Below are 15,261 nucleotides of genomic sequence, written 5' to 3'. Positions count from 1 at the left end.
CCTGGGTTCAAATCCCCCCTCCACCACTTACATGCTATCTGGCCTCATCTATAAAATTGAGATAATACTATAACAAGGTAATAATGTTAAATATTATATATTTAATTTTAATATATTTATTTTTGTAATAAATCTACCTATTTAAATAATAAGCAATATATTTATGGAATGTATATAATCATATTTTATATGATAAACAATGTAAGCATATTATTAATATAAATACTAAATGTTAAAATCAAGGTAATACTATAACAAAATAATGACCTAGCTAAGGTGTTTACCACAGTACCTGATACATAGTAAACATTTAATAAATGTTCATTATCATTATTATTCCAGAAACAATGATGCCGGGTTACGTCTTATGGCGAGTGCAGGTGCAGGATGTAATTTATCAGCCGTCTGTGCTCACCTCTAATAAAGCAGTGGGTCTAAAAGGTGTACAACGTGTTGCTTGTTGCCACATTGTAATATCAAAGGTCTGGAAACCACCTTATGCTCATCAGCAGGAGACTGTTAAATACATTACAGCACTTCCCTGCTTTGCAGCAGTGAAAGAGAATAAGGCACATGCTCCTGGGTAGAGGGGGAGTCATCTCTAAGACACATTATCAAGTGAACAGAGTATGGACAGTGGGCCAGATCTGCCTTCCCAGTCATTGCTTATCTGCTCAGAACATCTCTGGAAGGACCCCAAAGACCCTGGGAACTGGACTGTCTTGGGAGAGGGCACCTCAGGACCAGGAACTGGGGGCGGGAGAGAGACTTTCTTTTCACTCTTTGCCTGTTTTGTACTCTTTGTTTTTGCTTTCTTTCTTTTTCTTTTGGAATACTCTATAAAGTTTTAAAAGTTATTCACTTTAAACAAGGCAGTGACTCTTGACCAGGTGTCATCTCCTTCCTATGCTGAGGCCACCTAAGGGGAGACAGGCACGGCTGCTGGTGGGACACAGCCAGACCTCCTGCATACGGGGGGCAGAAAAAGGGTCCTGGGAACCACTGGAATAATTGAGATTCTTGGGAGATTCTCATCATATTTTCTGAGATGTCTTATACACAAAAAGGAAATGAGCCCATGACTACCAGGCACTGATTAGAGTGGTGACTTCTCTTAAAATGCCAGTTGTCTGCAATTCCTTCCAGCCTCTCTGTCCCTGAGTCCTGGCGTCCCAGCCGGTGAGGATCGGCTGAGCGTGGTGAGGCCGGCAGGGTAGTGGGGAGAGATGGAACACAGACAGTCCCCTCGCTGGGCGACCTGGCTGTGGGACCTGAGGCAGGGGGGCCAACGAGAGGGTGGACCCAGCATTCCGATTCCCACAAACAAACAAAATGAAGGTAAAGTACCCTCTGGGTCCCTGTGCCTGTACGTGAAAGTGCCCCCAAACGGTGGCTGTTACAGACCTTATCATTTGCAGAGGGATACGGCCTCCTATGGAAAAGTTGGGCTTTGCTAATTTGTACAGAAAAATCTTTCCAACCATGTATTTCAAAACCTGTCAATTCTGTTTAAGTATAAAATAGCACAAGCAAAAAAAAGTCCTAAAATAGTTCTTCCTTTCTCCGTTGCTTCCTTTTTTTTTTTGCAGTATGCGGGCCTCTCACTGTTGTGGCCTCCCCCGTTGCGGAGCACAGGCTCCGGATGCGCAGGCCCAGCGGCCATGGCTCACGGGCCCAGCCGCTCCGCGGCATATGGGATCCTCCCGGACCGGGGCACGAACCCGTATCCCCTGCATCGGCAGGCGGATTCTCAACCACTGCGCCACCAGGGAGGCCCTATCACCACCTTTTTTAAAGCTCCTGCATCTACATTTTATGTATAGCTTACCTATCTGATCTTCCTGCCTCACCTGTGGGCCTTCCTCCAGCAAACCCCATAACTGTGCATCTCACTGGAAATCAAAGAAGTGAGCTGGAGAGGACTGTGTATCCATCAAATGGAAAGCCACTCTGAACAGCGCCCGGGGCTGAATCACAGACCCCCTCACTTTAGGCAGGATTTTGCTGTCCCCAATTTTGACACAGGGACACAGGAGGCTGCTGCTGAGGGGAAAGGCAAGGTATTCTCTGCTCAATACATGCTAATTCGTGGACACAGATATTGCTAAAGAGGAAGGAAAAGGCGGTAACCCTGGGTACTCAAAACACACACAATTTCTCCAGCAGGTGAAATTCTCTCCCCTTTTAACAGGAGAGAAATCCTCAAACTACCTGCAATTACAGTACACAGAAGATGACATAAAAGAGTCTGTTGATGACTCATAGAGAAACAACCAACAGAGAAAGCAGACAACAAGCTTTTACAATGGACGAGGCTGGTGGGTACTTTCTCTGCTTTTTAACTGGTCAAGACTTCATCTTCTGGCAGCAGATGAAAACTTGATTTCCTCATGGAAAGAGGTGTCCATTTGGTACCCTGCCTCCGACCCGATCTAGACTTCTGTTTAAAATCAGCCAATAATTGTTTCAGCATATTTCTGTTAAATTTCTACATAGGGATGTTGCAGCCCAGGCAGGGAGTCAGAAAGGGGGGAAAGAGGAGGCGGGGTGCGGCAACAAATGAGATAAACGGCTCCTGGCAGAGAGGAGAGGATCGGATCGGGAAGAGAACCTGTGTTTGGGAACCTTCATGTCCCAAAGCCCATCCACTCAGCCGGAGCAGGGCTGGAGCTGGCACCTTCAGGAAGAGAAGAAATCAGGGGAACAGACATCAACTTGAAGGTCAGACAGCAAGGAGGAAGGGGCGTCTAAAGGCAGCGGGGCCAGCGGAAACACACGAGCGAGTCCTTTCCTTTCCAGGAAACGAGACTTCCTGTCCATATGAGCCCTTCCTAGACAGTAAACAGGTTTCTTCTGCTGTAAGCAGTAAATATCTCTCCCTAAAGAAGGCGACCTAAGTGGGGAGGGGCGATGGCCAAGAAATAAAACCGACTTGGGAAAAGTGGTGGCGGTAGCTAGCTACAGACCTCTAAAAGGAACCTTCCCTTTTTGGAACCCGGAGCAGATAGGGGTGGCGGGGGGTGCCGAGAACTGTTGTTAAGATGTCAATACAGTGTTAGGACAAAATATGCAAGGGATTGGAAGAACCCTGCATTCAGAGGGAAAAGGGGGAAGATGCAGTATGTGCATTATTACTGTTCTAGGGTCAAGTTTCAAGATACCATGTGGGTTAAAGCCATTGTGGAGAACTGTATGGAGGTTCCTTAAAAAACTAAAAATAGTTACCATATGATCCTGCAATACAAACACACACACACACACACACACACACACACACACACACACAGAGAAAATGGAATACTACTCAGCCATGAAAAAAGAAGGAAAAGCCATTTGCAGCAACATAGGTGGACTTGGGGAATATCATACTAAGTGAAGTAAATCACAGAAAGAAAAATATTATATAATATTGCTTATATGTGGAATCTAAAAAAAAAGATACAAATGAAGTTACTGACAAAACAGAAAGAGACCCACAGACATAGAAAACAAACTTATGGTTACCAAAAGGGAAAGGGGGAAAGGTATAAATTAGGAGTTTGGGATTAACACATACACACTACTATACATAAAATAGATAACTAACAAGGACCTACTGTATAGTACAGGGAACTCTACTCGATATTTTGTAATAACCTATAAAGGAAAAGAATCTGATATATATAGATATATATATAGATATATATAGATATCTGAATCACTGCACTGTACACCTGAAACTAACACAGCATTGTAAATCAACTATACTTCAATTAAAAAAAAATACTACGTGGGGAGTTTGCACACAGCTTTCATGTACAGTAAAGGGTCATTCATTCACGCATTGAGAGTATCTAGAATGGACACTGAGTAACTGGACAGAGCTCTTTTTCCAATTATGTCATTATCCTAGAGTTTTAAGACTGTTGAACAAAAATCTCAAAACATACAAACAAGTATTTGGAAGGCAAAAATAAAACCCACACATACATACACACATGCACACATGAAAACACACAAAAACCTGCCTGTTTTCTAATAAGTGAGTTACCTGGACTCTCTTGCAGGTGATAAGAGACACAAGTTCCAGTCAATGATTAGATCACACCTTTCTACCTGACACCAAGGAAACAGAGTCCCAAATTATCAATTTTCCCATAATCCTTTATCCCAAAGCATGACTCAGATTCCTGAAGCACAGAAAAAAATATTTTAAGCTTTTCTCAAAACTTGCTGCTAGTTTCCAGAAGTGACTATTTGAGGTGATAATTCTTTTCAGTAAGTCATATTTCCTTTTAAAAAACATTTTGTAAATTATAAAAGCAATAAATTATCACCGTCAAATTTGAAATATTAAAAAAATAAAAATTATTGACAATCCGTCACTCACAAGAATGTTCACAGTGGTCTTCTTTGGGAGGTACAGCACATTTCTAGTGGAGTAATACACGGCTGTTTCCCCTTTCATTTCCATTTTGGGTACAGCTTATAACTAGACAGGACCACCCTGTGCCATACCAGTGGTACACAAAAGCACAGGTTCATTATCATACTATTATTTGGGAGACTTATTGCTGTTGATGGCCACCTTTCCATTCTGTTTAATAATTCTGTCAGGCTTTCACCTCTCCTCCTCCTCTGGCTTTTCCTGGGTTCTCTGAGAATTACCAAGCAGGTAATGCTGCACGGTAAAAACTGATAAAACAAAAATCAAACTGACCTGCCAGGTGTCAAGGGGAGCAGCAGAGAAGAATCTTAGTTAAGGCTCCTGCAGAGTGAAATGCCTGCTCAGAGCCAGGTCTCATCCCAGAATCGTGTGTGTGTGGGGGGGGGGGCGGTGAGGGCAAGGTCAGAGTTTTACCCCATTACCTGCTCTTTCAAAGAAATTGCTTGACCTCTTTATCTTCAATTCAACAACTATCCACTGAGTACCTACTATATACCAGGTACTGATATAGAATGCTTGGGATGCAGAGTAAAAACAATAAAATTCCTGATCTCATGTCAAGGACTGCTTGCTCCAGCCCCTCCTACAGCCAATGACCATCACCTCCATTCCTACAGCCAATGACCATCACCTCCACTCCAGTCCCCACTCCTACAGCCACATTCCATACCTGAAATGTACCCATACCCAGAGCTGCTTCTCCCCCGAACCAGTAAATTAAAACCTCCTACTCTCTGACGAGATCCAACAACTCTTTCAGCTCACAGAATGCTCTCTCCATGCCTTTAACATCATCACTGAAGACCTTAAGTCCCCACCACCTCTGGTAGACTCAGCTGGTTGCCTACTCAATATCCATTCTTATCTTTTTTCTTAACTTAGAGAATCCTCGTTTTGTTCAAGATGATAATGGGCCCAGCTAAAAAATCATATTTTTTGTGGTATGCTACTGCTCCAGCCAGTGAGATATAAGCAGAAGTCCTTTGGGAGAACTTCCGGGAGGGTCTCAAGAGGGGATGTTCAGCTGGTATTCACTGTGGGTGTGGACGTGATGGCTGGAGTCCTGGCAACTATTCTACAAGCATCATGATGAGGGTCATACCTGAAGGAAAGTGGAGCAGAAAGCAGAGGCGTGAGCTCCTGAGGACACTGTGGGCCTGCCATACCTGCCCCAGATTGCCCATCCCTAAATATCTTTTTTTAAAAAATGAAGTACAGTTGATTTACAATGTTGTATTAGTTTCAGGTGTACAACACAGTGATACATATGTATACATATATATATTCATATATATATATATATATATATATATATATATATATATATATATTCTTTTTCAGAGTCTTTTCCCTTATAGGTTATTACAAAATATTTAGTATAGTTCCCTGTGCTATATAGCAGGTCCTTGTTTGCCCACCCCTGGATTTCTTTTATAACAAAAATAAACCCTTACATTTTCAAGCCACTGATTTTTGGATGTGTTGTTACTCAAAACTAAATGCAAGTCGTAATTGATCTGACCCCACCTATCAAGGTATGGGTCTGGATCGGCCAGGTTAGCGGTAGCATGCATCAGAATCACAGGGAGGCCTTGTTGACATCCACTATCCAGGGCGGCCCAGCTCCAGCGCTTCCAACTCAGTAGACTTGAAGTACAGCCCAGAAATGGGCATTTCTGAGTTCCCAGGTGGTGGTCCTGAGGCTGCTATTCCAGGAACCACACTTTGAGAACTACTAAGTTAGGTTACAATGTGGTAAATAAACAAAGAACAAAAACACATTTTTGTGACTCAGTACCTGGCTACTAAAAATGTGGTCTATGAACACCACCACCGACCACACCTGGGACCTTGTTAGAGACGCAGAGCCTCAGCCGTCACCTCTGACCTACTGAATCAGAATCTTCCCTGGAGCCCCTTCCCAGGTGGGTGCAGCACAAGTTACACCCCCAGAGCCAGCCCAAGGGGCTCTGCTCATCACAGAGGCTCATGCAGGCTCCACCGGGGCCTCTGCTTCTGTGACCCCTGAGAGAAAGGGCACAGACTGTCTGCACTGGCCCATCAGGGCTTCCACTCCCAAGTCTTCCGATAGCTCAGTTTCACTGGCCACAGCAGACTGTCAAAGTGGAGGGATGTGCAGTCCTGCCACATACCTACAAGGAGAGCAAGAATGTGGAAGAACAGTCTTAAAGACTCCCAGACCACCCTTCCAGTTTCCCAGCCTCTCTTATCCCTTCAGCTGCTCTCAGACTAAGGACGAAGGATATTCAAAAAGGTACAAGTACAAAGGGAGAGAGAAATTAGGAGTTTGGGATGAACAGATGCACACTACAATATATAAAATAGGTAAACAACAGAGACCTACTGTATAGCACAGGGAACTACGCTCAATATCTTGTAATAACCGATCATGGAAAAGAATCTGAAATATATGTAACTGAACTGCTTTGCTGTACACTTGAAACTAACACAACATTGTAAACTAACTACAGTTTTAAAAAGGCACCAGTAGAAATGTAATGACTAGAACGAAGATCCAAACCTTCTTAAAAACTAGGAAAAAATTATAAATAAAAAGCAATGAACACATGTTAGAGATGAAGAGATATAGCAAATATAACCAAATTATGCATTTATGACAAAGTTGGCACCAGACATCAATCTTTCCGTGAATACAAATGGACTTAACTCGCTTATTAAAAGAAAAAGCCTTTCAATGCAGCTTGCAGGGCAGGGAACTTTGGCAATGCCCAACAGAATCACATGTGAACTTACTTTTCAGCCCAGAAATGCCCCCACTAGGAATCCACTCTAGGGGGCTCCCAAGATGGTCCGCAGACCTGGCCTGCATCGCTGGCCAGTCTGCTCTGGTCCTCTGTCGGCAAACAAGCCAAGGGCAAAAGGCACAGATCTAAGGACGAGGGATCAGGCCCCTGGGGAATAATGGCCCTACCACAGAATCAACAGACATCACTTGGACAGACCTGGCGTAGAACCGCCAAGCAGCTAATTCTGGCTCCCGCACTGAACTGAGGGTGTTGTCGCCTGTTCGAGAAGTCCAAACGACCAAACGATGAATGAAGCCGCTCTGTGGGAACTGACTCATGGAGCCCAGAGGGGTCTTCTAGTTCATGAACATGTCAAAGTGATGTAGAAAAGGCTGATTTGAAAGCCAAAGGGCAGCAAAACACAAAATGTGTTAGTATCTGTAATGAAACTAACCCTTCCAGGCAGTTCAGGGAGGCCTCCGTCTAAACCAGCAATTGAGGGCTCATCCAGAGTAGCTTACGGCCAGATGAAAGCCGTAATCCCCTTGGGCTGATCTGACGTAAGCCCCTGGGCGGTCCACACACAGGCACATCTTGACGTTCCCACATTTTAAAGCAACACCCCCCACGACGTCTTCCACCCTCGGAGGCTAAATGTTGCCATATCCCAATGCAGCCCCCAGCGTCGGCATGGCTGTCATCCTCGTTTGGACTGCTTGTTCTCTGGCAATCATTTGAATATACACCGCATTTCCCCTTCTTTTCAAACGTGAGTAGAAAATGGGCCTATGAATCTGTTTGGGACTCATTTAATATAATTAAGATGAAGATAGAAATCATCAGGTGTTAGAAGAAGCAAACCTTTAACCTTAACTCAGCGGTCACTGGACATAAGCCAGAAACTGGTTGATTCCGTGCTGAGTGGTGAAGGAAATGAACAAAATTAAAGAGCCAATTTGAAGTGCTTAAAATGATCAAAGTCTGGGCCCAAAGAGTGAGTTACAAAATTAGGGATTTTAGAAAACTGTTGAGGGCTCTGATCTCAGAATTCCCTTTCTCAAAGTGTTTTCCTGTATACAGTCCATTTCCACGTGTGGTTTCAGGACTCTGGCTGTAAAGAACCCCCTATTTCTTTGCTTTGTGGGGCTGGGCCAGGAAGAGAAGCGATTGCCTGACATACAATACTTCCACTTCCCGCCTTCCCAGGTCAGGCGGGTTCCTCCCTCCAACCCCAGCCAGACCCTCATTTCCACTCCAGGATCTGGAAACTCCATTTGGAGAAGATATAAATACCTCCGAGGGTTCCATGTCAGAAAAGGAAGTGAATTCCAAGGCTGCGGAATTCCCGTGGAAAAGGCTCTGGGTTCTCCTTCTCAGTGCTATTGCCACCGGCTGGAAGCACTTCCTTGCCTGGCTGATGGCATTCTTCTGGTTTTCTCAGATGCTTTTTACAAACCTCAATCATGTCAACCCAAACTCAGCTGGAAACATGGGGCCCTGTGTGCATCTTCTTCTAAGAATGCTGCACGCTTTGAAGAACTATTTTTGAAAATCAGAATTGGAGAGACTCCCCAAGGCCTCTTCAGAGAAGCACAGGCCACGTGAAAATAGTAACAAAGAATAAATCAAGCAGCCAAAAGAGCCTGAATCAGAGCCTGCCAGGCCGCAGTCAATACACAGAGGATGAGACCCTGAGGCCAGCTGGTTTGCCCTGTCTCCATCTCCCAAGACTATGAGGCGTGTACAGCACATGTACTTTCATTCCCCACCCCCTCCCCCCGAAGGCCATCATCTCCCTATGAAATAAACAGGTGGCGTTGCACCCAACAAGTGCTCACTTTCTAATCCCTCGGGTTTCATGTGGACTTCCTCACTTATTTACTTCTTGTCAGAAGGAACAAAACATATTTTGTTTATGGGCTTGTCCCAAGAAGCCACTTAGGTATGGAAAAACGGGAAGATATTGAACTGTTTCTAATTGCTACAGTGAGTATCTGTGTCTGGCAGAAGCATCTCCCTTACATCCGAAAGAGGGGAGGGATTTCTTTGCAAAAATAAACTTATCATCTTACTGAAAAATCATTATTTTGGAGCAAAGTGGAGGAGGCAAAATCACAAAAAATTACAAGCTCCTTCTGAACCAGTATCTAATACACGAGCCTGGGGAACGGAGAGAGGCCCCATGTATTTTTATTCTTTCGAGCTGTCTCATATTGGCTAGAATAGGAAATCACTTTCTTGTGACATTTTTTTTCTTTTTCTGTATGTGGGCCTCTCACTGTCGTGGCCTCTCCCGTTGCGGAGCACAGGCCCCGGACGCGCAGGCTCAACGGCCATGGCTCACGGGCCCAGCCGCTCCACGGCACGCGGGGTCTTCCCAGACCGGGGCACGAACCTGTGTCCCCTGCATCGGCAGGCGGACTCTCAACCACTGCGCCACCAGGGAAGCCCTCTTGTGACATTTTTAAATGTTCAATTAATACAGCTGAGTGTTGTTTTGTATGAAGTGGCACCTCTGGCAGTGAATTATACAGAATGATGGTAGGATGTGCACTTTTCTTCCCATACCAAAACTCCCTCCCATTTTTTTTTTTTTTTTTGGTCAGAATACCCGACTTATTCTTGATTTCAAAGCAGTAAGAAAAAAGGATAGTGGATTGGTTTTCACTGGGCTTTAAAACTTCTGAACACCCCAAACGAGATTTCCACAACTTCTCTTAGGAAGGTGGGTCACTGCATTTCACACTCTCTGGTTCTATCCAGTTCGTCCTGTCCTTGGAGCCACTCTGTTTCTCCTGGTGCCTTTCGAAGGACGCTTTGGGGTCAAGCTGTGTGGTAAGTACAGCATCCCTTAAAAGTGACTTTCCAGGCAGTTGGTCTTTAGGTTGCATTGCATCTTGTTGATTTAAGAAAATGTTTTTTAAAATGGTCAGTTAACATCGCACATTTTAGCATTAGGGGAAGCAGGGTGAGGGGTACAAGGAAACTCTGTGCTATTTTTTCACTGTAAGTTGAAAATTAGCTCAAAGTTAAACTTTTCAAAAATAGTCATTTGTGATACACTAAAAAAAAAAAAACTTCACAGAGCAACAGTTTTCAGATAGTTGAAAGTCACTTCTCAGTAACTCTGTTCTGTGACTCACTATCTCTGTATTTGTTGATTCACCAAAAATGGCAGAGACATGTTTGTAAAATCCTGCGCCATACTTATTAAAACATCCTGATGCATCTCAGCAGGGTTTACAGTTTCCGTCAATTTGTTGGTGAGCAGAGATGGGTCATCAGCTACTTGGAATCCCACCAAGGTCGGGTCCATTTATCTGGTATCTGCATGATCCCTCAGAAAGGGAGGGTCACCAATCTGCCCAGGATGTCAAGTTTGTACCGAGATGTCATCTCAGAAAGATGGAAGACATTCGGAACACAAACGACGGAAGGCATTCGGAACACAAATGACTGAAGGCATTCGGAACACACATGACGGAAGGCATTCGGAACACAAATGACGGAAGGACTTCGGGACACACATGACGGAAGGACTTCGGGACACAAATGACGGAAGGACTTCGGGACACAAATGACGGAAGGACTTCGGGACACAGATGACGGAAGGCATTCGGGACACACATGACGGAAGGCATTTGGGACACAGATGTCGGAAGGACTTCGGGACACAGATGTCGGAAGGACTTCGGGACACAGATGTCGGAAGGACTTCGGGACACACATGACGGAAGGACTTCGGGACACACATGACGGAAGGCATTCGGAACACACATGACGGAAGGACTTCGGGACACACATGATGGAAGGACTTCGGGACACACATGACGGAAGGAAGGATTTCGGGACACACATGACGGAAGGACTTCGGGACACACCCCAGAAACCTGGAGCTCTACTCCCTCCTGGTTCTGCCTCCCACTAACCAGTGCACAGCTCAGCCCATCCTTCTGGCCTCAAGTTACTCATCTATACAATGGGATAATAACCATCCTGCTCTGTGAGAACACAGGACAATGTGAAAACTCAAAAAGAATAATGCATTGCGCAAAGGTGAGCCTTCGTTATCGTTTACACAGCCCTAAGGTGCTCCATATCTAAGGCACAGCCTTAAAGATATGATCCATAAGGGATACAGATAGACTTTGTCTTTTCTTTCAAATTTAGGAATAATATACACACAAGGAGGCATAGATAGGCAGGAAGACAGTTTGTTCAGTCTTTTGACCATGTCCTACCCCCAAATGCCCAAAGTCTATTTCCTGCCCATTCTGCCAACTTACTGGATGAAGGCCAGTGAAGGTCAATACGGGTTAGGTTTGGGGGCCATCTTATATAGTGGGATGAGAGCTGTCCTTTGAGTGGGACACACTGAGCCATCCTCCTGGCCCTGCAGGAGCTCTGGGGGAGGGGTCCCTGCTCTCCAGCCCCAGAGGTCTTGGTCTGTCCCTTGACTGTGCCAGGCCCCCTCCTTGTGTCATGCAGGGGCTTTTCTGCTGGGGAGCAAGGAAGAGAGAAGGATGTGGAGCCACCTGCAGGGAGGTCAGAGGCCCTCGGGTGAACTTCAAATGCAAAAATGAGCCTGAAGTGGGGAACACCAGCCCCTGCCTCTTCTGCATTTTTCCTTTAACCCTTCTCACCTCCAAAGATGCCCTGACCACTTCAAGTCAGATTTAAAGGGATGCAAATATCTGCACTGGGGTGGGGGAAGTGGAGAGGAACACACAGTGAGATTCATGACAGACCTCTGCCCAGCCCCAGGCCCCTGACAGCAACCAACACAGTCAACCCTGCATAGAAACAGAATTTCTTGGCAAAGTCCAGTCTTAAGCTCTAGGGTCACATACGTAAGCTCCAGCATTGGGGAAGAGACTGTAGTGAGAAGGGGATTCAATCAGCAATGGAGGGGTTTGCCAATAAGCACAGCAGATCCCACCCTCCCCAGAGCTGGAGGGCTTCAGGTGGGCCAGAGAAGACTCTCTGGGTGCGGAGTTCCCAAGAGACCCTGACAGTTCAATTCCAACACATCCCCAGTGGGGTCTGACTTGGGTGGACCCGCCCCTAAGGACACAGCTGATGATGGGCAGTGCAGATAGTCCTCACTGTGGCCACCAGCCTGCTGTTATTTACACACTCAGGGATGATTCCTTTCCTGCATGAAGAGGCCTTTCTCCCATTAAGACTAATAGGAGTCATGTGGCTGAAATGAAGGCATTTCATTTTCCAGATTTTCTCAAAGTAAAATGTGGTGATGGAAAACATATGTACTGTTTCTATTTGGGATTGTAAAAACACAAACCAAAGGAACCAGGGAGATTCATGGCCCAATCCTTCTCGATTATCACAGCAGATAAGGTTACTTGTCATTAAGTAGGTTTAGGTGTGGGGCGATCTGAAGTCCTGCTCAATTTGTTATATGAGCACAGTTTAAGTAATGCTTTTTTTTTTTATCCCTTGAAAAATACATCCCATCTTTTCTTTGATGACCAGGATACCAAAAGGTTTTTTTTAGTAGACTATGGAATGGTCATATGTTATGGTTCAAAATAAAAGGTGTATTCCAGAAAAGTTTACTGTAAAGAAAATGACTAAAAAGGGAATTTTATTTTCCTAATGACTTTCATGATTTGCTTATAATTATGTATAGTAAGGATTTTAAAATTACCTCTTGGATATAAAAAAAAATCACAGTTAAAAACACCAACATCCTTCTGTAGTTACACGGTTAAAGAAAAGGTGGTGATAAAAATGTTAATAGCATTCAAAATACCAACAGCACCGTGGGCCAAACTCAAAACTTAGCAGCACTGAAAATGAACTTTTGGTCTGCCTTGTCTCACATAAGCATAGTATTTTCTAAAAATTGGCTACATTTTCTCAATCTTCTATTGGCATTAACATTTCTAATTTCCATCTAGAAGCATTTCACTGTTTGTTTTACTTTTTCCATCACTTGAATTTACGGGCATCTTTAAGCATTGGCCACACCTCAGTGCAGAATTTGGTCCAGTGCTTAGAACCTATAGACACATCCAGTCTGTCTGGCAATGAAGGTTTCTCCCAGGGACCTGTGAACATACGGCGGTCTACTCACCACCTCATACATTTGAAAATGCCTAAGCAGCACCTGAGCTAAGCATCCTGTCCCTTAATTCAGTGTCTTATTTATGCCCAAATCTAGGCATTACCTTGATTCCCTCCTTCCCTCCTCTCCGCATGGAATCCATCAGCAAGTCTTGCTAAGTCTACCCACCTAGAATGTACCTGGACCACTCACACTTCTCCATCTCCACTCACACCACTCACCTGGGTGGCTTTCCTGCTCTGCTGACTGTCCTGCTTCCACCTGAGATCTTGAGAAACTGTAAGTCAAATCATGACAGTCCTCTGCTCAAATCCCTCCTACAGCTTTTCCATCCCACCTAAAATAAATCACAAACTCCTCCCCGCATGATCTGCTCACCTCCCTGAGCTCACATGGCCCCTCCCCTGGCTCCTCTGCCCTCTGCTGCCCACACCCCCAGCCCAGCCCCACTGGCTTTGGTCTTGTCCCTTGAATGTACCATCTCCATTCTTTATCACATTGAGGGCTTCTCACCAGTCATTCCTCTTGTCTAAAATGCTCATCCTCTCTACCTTCACAAGGTGGACTCCTCATCACTTAGATCTCAGCTGAATGTCACTTACTCAGAGATGCCTTCCCCGACCGCTCTAAAAAGCCAACAAGTAGCCAACTCAATCATATCACCTGATTCTAATGCTCTGCAAAAGCTGTATCCCCACCTGAAACTTCTCACGTTAATGCTTCTATTTGTTGTCCATCTCTAGCCACTCAACAGTAGGCCCCATGAGAGCAGGGACCTTGCTCTGCTTACTGCAGAACCCAGATGATACCTGGCAAACTCAATAAACATTTCTCAGGTGACACATCATCATTTACTGATGGCTCCTGTCTTCACAAGCTTTTAGCAGGTAATAGGAGATAATGAAGAGATACAGAATCCCCACCCAAAAGTATCATCAGAGAAATTTTGACAGTTTCTTAGGGGTGAATATTAACTTAATAATTCACAAGTCTTTCTTAGGTACCTCGTATGATCAGGCACCCTATTATGAGCTAGGGGTATGATCTGAACAAAGAGATGTGGCTACGGGGCCCACAGAGTGGGCACGTTGGAGAATTTGTGACAGAAGGATAAATGCCTTAAACTTGGGGATAATTCCATCCTCATTCTTATAACAAAAACATTATTTTAGAGGAGGCTGAGTTCTCTCAATTTCAATGGCCTCAAGGAAAGGAAAAATTGAGACTAAGCCTAATTCCTGAATGGCACAGCCATTTCTGCACTCTTCTGGCCCTTTGTTTTTCTAAATCATTCACCCTGCCCAGGAGGGTCTGGAAACCTTGCTTGTCTTAACTGGGCTACCATATCGTCAGGGGCTGCACATCCATTTAGCAAAAAGGACAAGGGGGGCGGGGAGAATGTTGGGTTGTGGGCATCCCAGCCAAATGGAGACCGGACATTAGCAAAAATTCAGAGGTGCAGATCCCATTATAACCATTTCACCATGGACATCAGTTCATGCCCTTTTCTTTTCCAAAACTTTCATAACTGAGTGGCAAACCTGACCAATGACAACTGCACATTCTCTCCTTGCATGCTATCTTAGCAAAAGCACAGATGGATAGAAAATTAGACAAAAGCCAGGTGGACAGAAGAGGGGAGATGGAGAAGCAAAGAGCTCAATTACACTTTGACTGAAATCATTTACTTCCTCAACAGCTAGTGGTTGTTGCTATGGCTTTTCCCTGGATTTGAAATTACACATTTTTCATTTCCGACGCGAGACCACCAGACTAGCCATGTGAGGGCAATTTTCAGGAAGGAAGCAGCAGATCAGCTTTCCAGGCCGTGCAGACCAGACAGCAAACCCTGATGTGTCACTGGGGAGACAAAGATGGTCAGACTTTGTCTGAGATTAGAAGGTTGGGAGGTGCATTTCCTTGCAAGAAAAATTAATCCAAATTTTAAAGGGAAGTTTCTCTGCTGGAAAAGGAGTTAA

At 44.7% G+C, this 15,261-nt stretch overlaps 1 protein-coding gene across 2 annotated transcripts in view; it reads right to left on the bottom strand.

Moving 5' to 3' along the window:
- LOC308623351 ((E2-independent) E3 ubiquitin-conjugating enzyme FATS) overlaps positions 1–15,261 on the bottom strand; it is a gene marked incomplete at both ends in the record, with an annotated part of 230,962 nt that overhangs the window by 32,769 nt on the left and 182,932 nt on the right. The window lies entirely within an intron of this gene.

Source organism: Mesoplodon bidens, assembly GCF_964165515.1.
Source record: "Mesoplodon bidens genome assembly, chromosome: 1".
NCBI classification, from domain to species: Eukaryota; Metazoa; Chordata; class Mammalia; order Artiodactyla; family Ziphiidae; genus Mesoplodon; species Mesoplodon bidens.
The sequence above is the reverse complement of the archived record's forward strand: the minus strand, read 5'-3'. Positions and strand labels throughout refer to the sequence as shown.